Source organism: Moschus berezovskii, chromosome 20 (genome assembly GCF_049115385.1).
Source record: "Moschus berezovskii isolate FMDL1 chromosome 20, NW_MosBer_1.0, whole genome shotgun sequence".
In the NCBI taxonomy this organism is placed as follows: Eukaryota; Metazoa; Chordata; class Mammalia; order Artiodactyla; family Moschidae; genus Moschus; species Moschus berezovskii.
The window spans coordinates 5,135,510-5,147,396 of record NC_142479.1 but is presented as its reverse complement, the minus strand read 5'-3'; the positions used below and the strand labels follow the sequence as shown (position 1 = coordinate 5,147,396).

General features: G+C 47.8%; 1 long non-coding RNA gene and 1 pseudogene across 2 annotated transcripts in view; both read right to left on the bottom strand.

The window, feature by feature from the left end:
• Positions 1–219: 219 nt before the first annotated feature.
• On the bottom strand, positions 220–8,132 carry LOC148774608 (uncharacterized). The gene is made up of 3 exons (XR_016035427.1): positions 6,317–8,132; positions 2,758–5,307; positions 220–1,607 (listed from the first exon to the last, which is right to left on the bottom strand). It is a non-coding gene; the product is annotated as an uncharacterized LOC148774608 (long non-coding RNA).
• Positions 8,133–11,084: 2,952 nt separating this feature from the next.
• LOC129560655 (ankyrin repeat domain-containing protein 26-like) overlaps positions 11,085–11,887 on the bottom strand; it is a 38,364-nt pseudogene continuing 37,561 nt past the window's right edge. The window contains exon 13 of the transcript XR_016035425.1: positions 11,085–11,490. The product of XR_016035425.1 is annotated as an ankyrin repeat domain-containing protein 26-like (transcript). The remainder of the gene's footprint in view (positions 11,491–11,887) is intronic.

Genomic DNA, 11,887 nt, shown 5'->3' with positions numbered 1-11,887 from the left:
AGTTGGACTGTGAAGAAAGCTGATCGCCGAAGAATCGATGCTTTTGAACTGTGGTGTTGGAGAAGACTCTTGAGAGTCCCTTATACTGCAAGGAGATCCAACCAGTCCATTCTAGAGGAGATCAATCCTGGATGTTCATTGGAGGGACTGATGCTAAAGCTGAAACTCCAATACTTTGGCCACCTCATGCGACGAGTTGACTCACTGGAAAAGACTCTGATGCTGGGAAAGGTTGGGGGCGGGAGGAGAAGGGGACGACGGAGAATGAGATGGCTGGATGGCATCACCGACTCTGTGGACATGAGTTTGAGTGTACTCCGGGAGTTGGTGATGGACAGGGAGGCCTGGCGTGCTGTGATTCATGGGGTCGCGGAGAGTCGGACACGACTGAGCGACTGAACTGAACTGAACTGAACTGATAGTAAGTTTTCAGAGAAGGCAATGGCACCCCACTCCAGTACTCTTGCCTGGAAAATCCCATGGACAGAGGAGCCTGGTGGGCTGCAGCTTATGGGGTCGCTAAGAGTCGGACACGGCTGGGCAACTTCACTTTCACGCATTTGAGAAGGAAATGGCAACCCACTCCAGTGTTCTTGCCTGGAGAATCCCAGGGATAGGGGAGCCTGGTGGGCTGCCATCTACTGGGTTGCACGGAGTCGGACACGACTGAGCGACTTCACTTTCACTTTCCTGCATTGGAGAAGGAAATGGCAACCCACTCCAGTGTTCTTGCCTGGAGAATCCCAGGGACAGGGGAGCCTGGTGGGCTGCCGTCTATGGGGTCGCACGGAGTCGGACACGACTGAAGCGACTTACTATGCTGCCGCTGCTGCTAAGTTTTATGCCACTATTAACAAATGTAATACATCAAAACTTTGATGGGAGCCATACAGCAGTATCTAAATCTTTGGGTCTATATATAGTGATAAAAACTGGAAAATTAAAAAAAAAAAAATGCTACCAGTCAACACCACTAAATATTCATGACAAGTCTGGTTGGGTGGGTGCTGTTTAAACAGCTGGTATTAGGGCTCAGTTTGAGTTTGTAAAGGGCGTCCCGAGTGGATAAAATGGTAAAGAATCCACCTGCAATGCTGGTGACCTGGGTTTGATCCCAGAGTCTGGAAGATCCCCTGGAGAAGGGAATGGCTTCCCACTCCAGTATTCTTGCCTGAAGAATTCCATGGACAGAGGAACCTGGTGGGCTACAGTCCACGGGGTCGCACAGAGTCAGACATGATTGTCTAACACTACCACTTAGCCTATGGAAACTCAACAGTGCTGATGCTTAAATCTGCTAAAACGTAAGTTAGATGCAGAGAAACATCACTTAAAATGCTATATAAAGTTTCATCATGCGCACATAATACAAAAATATTTTCCTTTAAGAAAGATTTGCTCATCATGTTTAATGGGAAATAATGAAACGTCCTGGAAACAGGCCAGTAGGGAAACTTTTACTATTTATCTTTCTAAATCATGTGTTTTTCCTTCCAAATCTGTGTATCTTGTTCTTCTGTTTACAAAACTGGGTCATCACGCATTTGACCCATCTGTAGATCCTCGAGAAGACACTCTAAAGGCATCAGATGCAAACTGAGCATCAACTGAAAGAGAAGGAAAGAATTATATTTTTAAACTAAAATACTTGGGCTAACTAAGATTAGTAAAAGAAAAGAAAAGAAAAAAAAAAAAAAAAACCCTGAGACCTTTCCTAGTATCCTGAAAAATGAAATATATCTACAGATGACACAACACAAAATACTGATCACGATTACAATTTTATAATCTGCTCATGGTCGCATGTGGGGCTGAGTATCAGAGCTCCTGGTTTTCTCACTCTTCATTCATTCACTCAATAACTATGTGCAAATGTTCTGTGACAAGCACTGGAATTACAAGATGAAGGTGACCCAGTCATTTTCATGATATAAAAAATGATATGCCCTTAACTGGAAAAACAGACAAACAGGCAATTTCCACACAGAGTCACAAATGCGAAGATATAAAAGATGGCACAAGGAACGCTGGGAAGGGGCAGCCGGCTTTGTGTCAATACTGCCAGCTTTTTGGTGGAGGTGATATGTATGTAGCTGCCTGAAGGACAGGAGGAAGTGCAGGAGATGAAGGGGAGAAGCACGGACAAAGACCGGAGGTGAGGAAAGGAATCTGTGGGTCCCACACAGTCTGGCTGGTCAGATGCGGAGCTGAGGGGCAGAGTAAGGGGGGAAAGAGATAAGGCCGACTACTTGGGCAGGACCCAAATTGATGTGGGTGTTTGGAGCACTTCCTGAGGGGAAAAGATAAACTGGTGACGTATTCAGTGACAGAGAAACTTTAAAGTCACCCACCAAGTTATAGCCACATAAACGTGACTGCTTGAGTCTGGGTTTCCTAGCCTTACCCACTACCAGACACTTGAGAAGTTGATGAACTCCACGTTTTCTGAGAATAGTGTCAGGGTGTAGGAAGATAGCTCTAGGGATGGAGGAAGTAGAAGGATACAGCTAGAAATAAAAAGAAATACAAAGACCTTCAGAGATTGCTTTTCAAGCTATGGTACATGATGAATAAATGAGGAAGAAGGATATTTTTCACTATGACTGCTCATGCTTTCACATTTTTCATTAGCTATGTATAAAAAAAAATATTTAACATAGCATGTTATCCAAGCAATGGAAAGAGATGCCATTTATTGTTTACAGTGTATTTCAGAAATCAATGTCTAAATTTAATTCATATGTTTTGGCAACATACCTTCGCTTAGTTCTCTAGCTATCCTGTCCATCACCTATCGCATCTGAAATAAGTATTTATCTTTAAGATAAACAAGTTATATGTTTATGACTTATTAAATGTGACTTTTAAATAATACTTTTAGAGACTTGACCTAATTTGAAGATTACTTCAGAAGAAAAAAATCACGTAAATAAAAGAAAATGAATTCCTACTTATTCTGCTTATAGATAACAGAGAACATATATACGGAATGCTATTTAGATTATTCTGATCAAAGTACAGTAAATAGCAGTCTATCGAGTACACATAATTTCAGAGAATTAGGGAATGACCTATAATCCTTGGAATGACCCACAAGATTACTATCTTCTCCCCTAAAAGCTCCTGGCCTACAGATGTACTTCCGAGACTTTATTTCGATTTCTAGGGGAGGATCCTGTTCAAATGGAGGAAGTAGTTTGACTCGAATGTTAATAAGGAGAACACATCTGTGATTTTCTTTAAACTTGTCCATTTAACGAAAACACAGAAAGTGAGAAAATTATACACAAGAAAACAATGTACCAGCAAGATTTAATTCTAAAGGTGTTAGTGAGAAGGATTCTCTCGAAAGTGTTGGTTTCCGAATTATGTCCCATAGAAGCGGAAGTTCTCACAGGGGTCACTGCAGGGTTGAGGAACAGAGAAGTCACAGCTGCAAGGGCTCTGGCCACTCTTTAGCTAAACGGTTCTATACCTGTCTCCATTTTATAGAACACGGTTCCACGCAGAGGTTTCTTTTTTTAAGAAAGGTTGTTTTCTTTGACGAAAAAGCTTTTTGTAAGGTATGAGAGTCATTGATTTACTCCAACAACTGTGAGGAAACAAACTTCTGTAGTGTAAACCCCTCAGTCTGTGTTGCTTTGTTATGGCAGCCCTGGCAAACTAACACAGATACTATACTACTGCTGCTGCTAAAGTTTCATAAAACGTGACCACTGGGGGAAACTGGAGCAAGTGAATTTCTCTGTAATATATTCTTATAAACACATGTGAGCCTGCAATTATCAATAATAATTTCAATTTAAAAAAATTTTTAAAATAAAATGACACATCCAAGCTGTGTGAAGTGAAGTGAAAGAAGCTCAGTCGTGTCCAACTCCTTGCGACCCCATGGACTATACACAGTCCATGAAATTCTCCAGGCCAGAATACTGGAGTGGGTAGCCTTTCCTTTCTCGAGGGGATCTTCACAACCCAGGGACCAAACCCAGGTCTCCCGCACTGCAGGTGGATTCTTTACTAGCTGAGTCACAAGGGAAGCCCTTCAAGCTGTGTGCTTGGGTACAAAAGCCAGCCAGTGAGACCAAGTGCAGAAAGCATTTTATTCATGGGGCAGAGGGAGACCAGTGTGGTGGGCAGTGCTGAAACACAGTGACAAGGGCATTCACGTGCAGGCTAAAGGGGACTGATCACGTAGTAATTTCATCCACTGAGGATGATGGAAACCAGGGTTTTCACTGCGAGAGGCGTAAGTTATAAATACAGAAAGAGAGAAAACTAGAATCATCCCTGTGATATGGGAATTGTAGAGTTTGAATTTATGATTTTTGGTAAAGAGGTGTAGAAACAAATTTACCTGAAACCACATGCATGTGAGCATAATAAATACACATTCCCTAATTCTATGCACTAACTACATTTGGACTCACTGATGCCCCAGGAGCTGTGAGCACTCCCAGTACCCAAATAGTGGTCTCCAAGTACCATTCCGAGCTAAAAGTCACCAAGGATTCCTTGGAGATGTGGTTGCTTCCAGGGCTGGGGCAAGGGAAGTACCAGATGAACCTGGACTATCGTGGGACACTAGAAAGTAAGGAAGTGCTCAGATAATGACCAGGGCCCAGAACTCACACCGAGGGGCTCTTTTTAGCCAAATCTGGAACAACTGAGCATGGAAATAAATACCGATGGTAACATATGACAACCCATTGAATAAAACAGGGAGGACAACTGGGTGAGAGTTAGCTGAAGAGCAGGACACTCACATCCTATCAAGGGATTTTCCCATAAAATGCTCAGGAATCACCAAGGGGAAAGTAACTCTGTGAAGAAGCCTGGCCAACACCACCTGACCACGAATTGAAGGACGTCACTAAAGCTTGCATTCCCCGGACAGGATGGAATGAGAAGGGGATATTCCCACATAATCTGAATCCAATTATAAGGAAGTTCTAGACACACCAAAACAACTGCATATAACCTTCAAAAGCGCCAGGTCCTAAGAACAAGGATAGGCAGACTGAAACCACACAAGGTTCCGGTTGTGGCTGAGGGGGCCACAACCCATCATATCCACACTGATTTCCCAACTTGGAGTGGGAGGGAGCTGATGGGCCAGCAACTCTTGTAACTTTCATTAAAATGGTCTCTGTTTCCTTTCTGTAAGTTTGAGATTATTTCCAAACAATGGAAAAGGGAGGGTGGCCTCAGTTTCACGCCAGGGGTCAATACTTAACCTGGGTTCAGAGCCCTTGCATCTCAGAGCAGGCCTTTTCCTTGTCTCTCATTAAAACCTCCATTTCCTTCCTGTTAAAGAAGCAAAGTTAACAGTATCACTGATGAGTCTTTGCTCAGGGTCACCGTGGTGGCTGGTTTGCACACCTGTTCTTGATACCCTACAGCCTCTGGTCTGTCAGTGTCCTCTGTTACTGCTACTGGTCCAGTTGGATCCCAGCCTGGGAACCAGAGGAACCCTGCCAGCACTAAGAACAAACCCTCCACAACATTCCTCAGCCGCAGAGCACATGTTAATCTCTCTCCAGCACGTGGGAGTGCTCTTCACACCCAGAAGCATAACGATCAACACAGCCTTACATTTGCTGACGTCTGCTGTCAAAAGGGTCCCAGCACCAAACTTAGGGGAAATGGTTCCTGGAGGGAAGAAACCTTTCGGATTTCAGAATTGCTGTAACGTAGTAAGTGATCGCTGGGTGACCATCCATTCTGGATTCTGCACTTTAATCGTCAGGCCTTTTTATCAAATCAATCCCACAGCCTCGGCAGTTTAGAGCTGAGCTCATTTAAATTAAAAAAGAGAAAAGAAAAGAAAATCCAAACCCTTCTGAGATGAGGCCCTGATGGTGAAAGCTGAAATCCACTGACAGATAATCCTCCACAATATACACAGCTCCTGCCTCAGTGCCCTGCCCTAGACCCCTGACGCTGACACACTGAAATCAACAGACCAGGAATGAACCTTGGACAAAAGCACAGCTGGAACCATTATCAGGACAAGAACAAACAGATTCTACTGGCCCAGGAAGGTTTTAAGAGGCCCTCTTGCCCCTACAGGGATGCAGGATGCCTCCTCTGACCGTTGAACACGCTCTGGAGTATTCTGTAGGATGCCTGAGCCCACCCGTGCCCATTAATGCTGGTCGGAGGGCAGCACAGGTCTCTGCTGACTGTTCCTGGAACGTAGGTTATCTGTGAACACATCCCACTTTCTACAGTAATGCCCTCTGAGCTGCTTCTGCGATGAGCAAACCGTGTCCGGAATGGGTGGTTGGGGTGGGACCACTGAGACGGCCCTTACCTCTGTGCAGCCTCCATCCTTTCTGAAGCTTCAAGCTCTTGTCGGCCCCTCCCCAGTTCATTTTTCAAGAGCGTGCATTCTTCAGAAATCTCTTCCAACTTGATTCCGGATAACAAATTTTAAAAAGAAAGAAGAATGGGAATTCCAAGAGCTGGTCACCTGACAGAGTCTGGTCTTGTAATGACCCACAGCCACACTTTCCTGGATGAGGACACAGAGCACCAGTTCCTTCCCTGTGTCCAGTGTGAGCCTGCTCTGGTTTGCACCTCCCAAGAGATAAGGTACAGGAAAACAAAACTTTCTTAGCTCCTAAAAGAGCCATTGACTAGCGTATTCGGCACCATGGTTCTCTGTTTACAGCTGTCCTGTTCCTGCATCTACTTACCTTCACTGAAATGTCAGCGTGCTCACAGCTGGCACCAATGCAAGATGCTGGATGAGAGTCCGCATGAGATTTTGCAGGGAAATCCCCGCCAGGGACTCTGAGCACAAAGCTGAAGAACACAAGGACTCGGGAAGCTGAATCCTATGGGGAGCGCCCCCTATCCTACACCCTGAGGTCAGCACCGGAGCAAACTGGAAAGACGCCCACACTAGCAGACGGAGGGTGATCTGATGCAGTGTGGAACCTTCAGGAGGGGAAAGCAAGTACTGACAGAGGCTGCCCAGGCCAAGTCTGCCTGGAGTCTGGGCTTCCGGTGCTCTTAGAGTCTCCCTGGAAGGTAACTCCATTGATGTGCAACGGATGAGCAACTGTTCAGGGAAGGTTACGGGGAGGCAGCTTGAAACGCACACCTGCTGCCCAGAAAATCTATCCTCACTGACATTTATTCCCCTAAACATTAGGTCTCTACCTGGCATTAGCTTCTAGGTTTTTCAATCTAAAAGTACTCAAAGCACATGACCTCATATGTTTAATGTATTATTCTTAAAATATCAAGCATAAGTATCTCCTTCATAGGCACAAGTAGGATTTCATTTTTCTCATGAGGAACTAAAGAGAAAAATGAAGACATAGAAGTCAATGGAATTTCAAAAGACTTGAAGGGTTTCGAGGAGGAGAGTGATCACAAATCAGGTCAATTTGGAAAACCAAATTGATTCGAGGCAGGTGTGAGTGTGTATGTGTGTGGCGGGGCGGGGGGAGTTCAGTTTCCAGCTTCCTGGACCTCGAATAAGATGGTGGTTGCCTTATTCCAGCCGTCCACATTCACCAGATAACCAGAGCGTGTGCAAAGCTGATCATTTAACGTGTGGTGTCCTCACAGAAGGTTATAGAAACCTCCAGTGGCCCTTAAACAAAAACCCGGATGCTGAAACCAAAGCTGTGAGCATTAAGCAACACAAACATGGGGTTACCCTGAGGCCAACACCTACATCAGTGTGGAGAAACCACACCAGGGGCGCGTGTCCTGGGCTGGTTCCCTGGAATAGGTTAAAGTGGTCTCAGATTAAGAGGCTCCCAAGACATTGGAGAAGAAATGGCAACCCACTCCAGTGTTCTTGCCTGGAGAATCCCAGGGAAGGGGAACCTGGTGGGCTTCCGTCTATGGGATCACACAGAGTTGGACACGACTGAAGTGACTTAGCAGCAGCAAGTCATTTTGGCAAAAGCAAAACACACATTTCTGCAGGGAGAATCCTCTACGACAGCTCTCAGGATTCCCAGAGATAAACTTCATGTGAACATGAGCTCACAATCAAAGGTCACCACAACGTATGTGGGAAAGGACCACTTATGACAGTCAGAAGCCAAAACAAACAGAATTAGATCCCAGATATTGGAACTGTCCGCCACAGACTTGGGATAAATATTATTAAATGTTTACTTAAATAAGTGATGGGAATAAAAACTGGACAAGCAAGCAACAAGAAGCTATCAGAGACGATCAGGCAGGACCAAATAGAATGTTTGAAAATGGAAGAAAAAAAAAAAATCAATGTCAAAATAAAAGCTCGCTGGTAGATTAGATATAGCTGAAGAAAGAATCACTGACTTAGAACCCAGAGATATGAAAAAGTACCCAGAATGTTTCATGTACAGAAAAGAAGATGGAAGAAATGAAAGCGAGATGAAGAAAAGGAGGAAAAGTGAAAAGATCTAATATCATACATCCAACTGAAAAGGCCACTGAGGGAAGACGCAATATTTTACAAAGAAAGGCTGAAAGATTTTCATAGGACACAAATCTATATATTCAGCAGGCATTATATTTCTAAGTGCGGTGAGTAAAAAGAAAACCGTACTGTGCACTGCGTCCGAACAAGTCCATTCTTAGGTACGCCAGCATCGAGAACAAAAAAAATGGGGCTCCCCAGAGCCCCCCAGGGGTCAGCACTATCCTGACTTGGAAGAGTGACCCTGGGGGGCGGGTGCTGGGTGCTGGTGACACAGATGTGTCCAATGCATCAGCAATTCTTCCAACTGTATACACGCGTGTCTTTTGTTTGTGTGTGCACATAACACTTCGAAAACAAGTTAAAACGAAAGAAATACACATACCTAAACACCCCAAGAAAAACCACAAAAGATGGAGAAGCTAATAGCAACCAGAGGACACAACTCAGATCACCTACTGTGGGGACAGAATAACAGCCTCTAAAAGACGTCTGCACCCAGAACCTGCAAATGTTCTCTTTCATAGCAAAGGGGGACCAATGCAACAAACAGAATGAAAGCTGTTAATTCACTGCCCTTAGATGGAAAGAGCGTCCCAGACTGTGGGGCCCTCTACTGTGGAAGAACAGGCAGAAGACTGGGAGTCAGGTTGGAGCGCGAGGAGGATCAGCCAGTCACTGCTGACGTTAGAGGAGGAAGGTGTGGATCAAGAATGGGAGGCCTGCAGGTTTCCTCCCGAGCTTCCAGAAAGGCAGGTGGCTGCCAACACTGAGATTCCCGCCCAGTCGTAGCCACTTCTGATTTCCAGGCTCGAGCGCCATGAAATCCTAAGCTGTGATGCTTTAAGCCTCTGACTTCCTGGTCACTCATCACCGTAGCAAGAGAAAATGGATGCTCACACAGAGCAGCCTGCCCAGGGCAGAGGGCAGAGGGCAGCCTTCAGCTGCGCCACAAGGTTTGTGCTTCTAGGAAGACCAGCCTTCAGAAATGGGAGAGAAGCTGAGACATTTTCAGACAAACAAAAACTGAGGGAATGTACTCCAAAGACAGTTTCACGAAAGGCCACACATCAGAGTAAAGAAGATGATCCCATAAAGAAGGCATACCAGGCATCCAAGCTGAGGACCGACCATTCAGTAAAACTCCCGGCCTGGAGTTTTGAAAATCGTCCATGTCCAAATGCCTTGAAATGATCTACCAGGACAGACCCAGGAGGAAACATAAGACCTGAACAGGTCTGCAATAAGGGTTACAGATGCCGGACAATGGAGTCTTCTCCGCCCACCCACCTAGGGCTGAAAGCTGAAAACAACTGTCTCACTCCTGGCTGAAAACCCAACCATGACAGCACTTGGCAGGTGCCCAGGAAATCCTGTCCAGTGATCCAGACACCACTGAGACTTGAACTGTGACATTAGCCGCGGGGCCAACAAGCCAAGGTGTGCTGCAAGTCAGGAGAAGCAGAGAGGACCAGCACAGCCCGCTGGGCCCGGGGGCTGGGTGCAGGACTAACACAGCACTGGGCTCCTATGCCTGTCCACAGGGAAGTTCCCGAGACAGACGGCAGAGAGGGTGTGTGGCCGCTGGGCTCTTGAAGGCCCCCGAGTGTGCCTGGGGCCCAATATGGACTCGCAGGTCCACTGGGCCCAAGCCCAGCCTGTGATCGCAGCTGCAATGGGAACGGCGGGTCCACACGTTCCCCTGAGGCTGCGTGCAACTCATGAGGCCCAGCGCCACCTCTGCTGCAGGGAGGAGGGGATTCCGAAGCCAGCCCACCACGACCAAGGCGCCACGTCATTGGGGGATCCCCGCGTCCGAGACTGAGCCCTAGAGCAAGGTCTAGAGGGTGATAAACAGTCCAGGCGCCTCGGAGAGGAGTGAAGGGGGTCTGGGAACAGCGCCTGGGGCTACTGGCTATGCTAATATTTTCTTTCTCAAGCTGGGAGGTGCACTGACATTTATTCCTTTTGGCTCATCTTAAATCCCACATGATGTGTTTTCCCGTGAAGCAACGTGCCATGGTCACCTAGTGGGCAGGAGGTGGCGCCTCAGCTGGACACACCTGCGTGTGCGGTGGGCCAGTGTCCTGTGCCCAGACAAGGGACACACCTCACGAAGCCTCTGTCTCCACAGGACGCAGGGACCTTGTGGGAGTGCTGTGTGGACGCTCACGGGGCCAAAAGACACAGTGCACAGAGCCACAACCACAACACACAGCTGTGCCTGGCTTGCAGTCACCCGGGTCATCTCCTGGGTGGTGCTGTGAGGTTCCTGGAAAAGACCTTCTAGCGTCCTGGGCTCCTGAGATGGAGTGGGTGCCGGCCTGAGCCCCAAGGGGACAGGGGAGGAGGGCCAGGCTGCATACCTGATGCCCCATCACTAGCTCACAGACCACCTCCCCACCTTTAGCCTCCTCTCAGGCCTCTCCAGTCCCCCAGCTTCCTGGTGGGGCCCAGAGGATGGGCGTGTGACACGAGATAACAGATGATGGACACTGTATTTTTAAAGTCAGACTCTTTGGGACTTCCCTGGCAGTCCAGTGGTGAAGACTCCATGCGTTCACCACAGGGGCACAGGTTCGATCCCTGGTGAGGGAACTAAGATCTCTCATGCCATGTGCACAGTGCGGCAGAAAGAAAAGTCAGAACCTTTGTAAAATAACCTGTTCTTTCAGGGCTCACCACTCAGGTAACAAGTACTTGTGACTCTGAACAATCTGCCCAAATTCAATTTCAAATCTGGGTTCTGAGCAACAAACCCTGGACCTGAGATCCTGCAAAGGTGGGGTGGCGGACCTGTGCAGCTGGAGCGCCTCCTGCAGCCGTGCTGTCTCCGGGCTCAGCCACTGCACATGGCCCCACTCCAGCTTCCCCCTCCTGTGCAGCTGCTCCTGCAGGCCTCGGTCCATCTCCTGCGACTCTGTGGGCAGCGTTGCCAGCTCGGCCTTCTGACCCTGCAGCACGCCAACCTCGAGCTGGAAGGCCCGCTCCAGCTTCCTCCTCTCCTCTGCAAAGGCCCTTTTCATCACCTCCATTTCCGTCTCGTGGTCATTAACCTGAGGAGAGAGGCATGAGTGACGTCGACTGGGGGCCCCCAAACACAATTTACTTGACGAATCAAGGCTGCCGGGCCCAGCATCCAAGCAGTGGGTGGCCCAGCTTCATAGTGCCGGGGCCCGTGAAAGGCTCCCCATGGCTTGTGTGGCCGCCTGCTTCCGTCACTTCCTGTTACCTCCGCTGCAGCCTTGGGGGGAGGCCCTGCAGGTGCAGAAGGGAGGCTGGCGGCGGCAGGAGGAGGGCAGGGGGGAGCAACACCCTCCGCGAGGCCTGGAAGACAAGGCCACAGCAGGAGCCCAGGGGCAGGACCACCCTGCTGCCGTGGTGACGCCTGGCAAGTCATGGGCACCATTCCTCCACAAAACCTACCACAACTGAGTGACAGAGCAAGAGACA